This window comes from Arachis hypogaea, chromosome 19 (assembly GCF_003086295.3).
Source record: "Arachis hypogaea cultivar Tifrunner chromosome 19, arahy.Tifrunner.gnm2.J5K5, whole genome shotgun sequence".
Classification (NCBI taxonomy): domain Eukaryota; kingdom Viridiplantae; phylum Streptophyta; class Magnoliopsida; order Fabales; family Fabaceae; genus Arachis; species Arachis hypogaea.
In genome coordinates this window covers 12448854-12451124 of record NC_092054.1, presented here as the reverse complement: position 1 = coordinate 12451124, position 2271 = coordinate 12448854, and positions in this window count along the sequence as shown.

The window sequence follows — 2271 nt, the reverse complement described above, 5'->3', positions numbered from 1 at the left end:
GTTACAATCAAATACTCTTCTCTTTATATTTCTACTACAATTTTTTCTTTTTTTTTATTTTATTAGTATTCTAAATTCTCTTTTCTATTACTCTTTACATATAATATTAATAGCAATATTAATTATCTTTATTATATTGAGACAGTAACAATAAACATATGCAATTCTCTCTCTTTATTTTTAATACTTCTTTCTATCTTTGTATATATATATACATTACAACATATAATATTATTATACATATATAAATTATTATTGAGCTAATTATTCTAATACTAGAGTCTTCTATTTATACATCTCTATTATATATATCTTATATTTCACAACACGTTATCAGCACGAGACTCTGATCAAATTTTTAGGAAGACTCAGGTAACAAATTTTCATTATGTCGAAGCTCTCTCATCTTGAATTCAATGCTCTTGATATATCTGGAAACAATTATTTATCATGGATACTAGATGCTGAAATCCATCTTGATTCAATGGATCTTGGAGATACCATTAAGGCTGAAAATAATGCATCCCAGAAGGATAAAGCCAAAGCCATGATTTTTCTCCGTCGTCATCTTGACGAAGGATTGAAAAATGAATATCTTACATTAAAAGATCCTGCAGATCTTTGGAAAGACCTTGAAGAAAGGTATAATCATCAGAAAACGGTGATACTTCCTCAGGCCCGATATGAATGGACGCATTTGCGTTTACAAGATTTTAAATCTATAAAAGAATATAATTCTGCAATGTTTCGAATCACCTCACGAATGAAATTGTGTGGGGAAAAAAAAAACTGATCATGATATGTTGGAGAAAACTTTCTCAACCTTCCATGCCTCGAATGTGCTCCTACAGCAGCAGTATCGAGAGAAAGGGTTTAAGAAATATTCTGAGTTAATTTCTTGCCTTCTTGTTGACGAACGCAACAATGAGTTGTTATTAAAAAATCATGAAGCGCGCCCAGCTGGCGCCGCCCCATTTCCTGAAGTAAATGCGGCAAATCGTTACCTCAGAAGAGGTAAATGGCAAGCTTTTAATAACAAGAAAAATTATGGAAGGAAAAAGAATTATGTTCAAAAGAGAGGATCTCACCAGAAGTGGGATAGAGAAAGAAATATCGGGCAGAGTAAATCAACAGAGGATAAGTGTTTTCGTTGTGGTGGAAATGGCCATTGGTCTCGTACCTGTCGTACCCCAAAGCACCTAGTTGATCTTTACCAGGCATCTTTGAAAAAGGAAGATAAGGGAAAAGAGTCGAATTTCGTTTCAAATGATGCAGAAAATTCCACCACTCATTATGATGTATCTGATTTCTTTGAGGACCCTGAAGGAAATATTGGCCATTTGATCAATGATGGAATAGTTTAATATGTGAAATTGTGAAGTATCTATGTAAATAAATAATGTAAAAAATTTATTGTTAAGTTTTATTTTCTATGTATTTAAGTTTCAAATGTGATGTACATAAATAATGAAATATTAATGTTTATGAATTTTGAAATTATTAAATGTGTCAAATTTTAAAATAAAATTTTAGTATATGACATTATTTTATGTACAGTATTTCTTAGAAAAATAATTCTGATCAAGTATTCAATTTATCTGTGCATACTACTCATTTTATTATTATTTATTTTTGAAGAGAATGGCAAGGATATGTAATGAAGATGTATGCCTTGCGGATAGTGCAAGTTCGCACACTATTCTCAAAAGTGATATATATTTTACCCATCTTGTGCCAAAAGAGGAATATGTTAATACTATTATTGGCTCAGGCAATGTGATAGAAGGCTCTGGAAGAGCTATAATTTTATTTCCTGGAGGAACAAAATTTATAATAAATAATGCACTATTATCTACCAAGTCTCTGAGGAACTTGTTGAGTTTCAAAGATATTTGCAGAAATGGATATCATGTTGAGACGATGAATGAGAGAAATCATGAGTATTTATGTATCACAACTCATGATTCAAATAAGAAAGTTATATTAGAAAAATTACCCTCACTTTCATCTGGGTTGTATTATACCAAGATTAGTGCAATTGAATCACATGCCACTGTAAACCAGAAGTTTATTAGCCCAAATGAATTCATAACTTGGCACGACCGATTGGGTCATCCGAGAACAACCATGATGAGAAGAATTATTGAAAACTCTCATGGACATTCACTAAAGAACCAGAAGATTCTTAAAACTAGTGAATTTTGTTGTGCTGCATGTTCTCAAGGAAAGTTAATTTTAAGGCCATCACTAGTAAAGATTGGATTTGAGTCT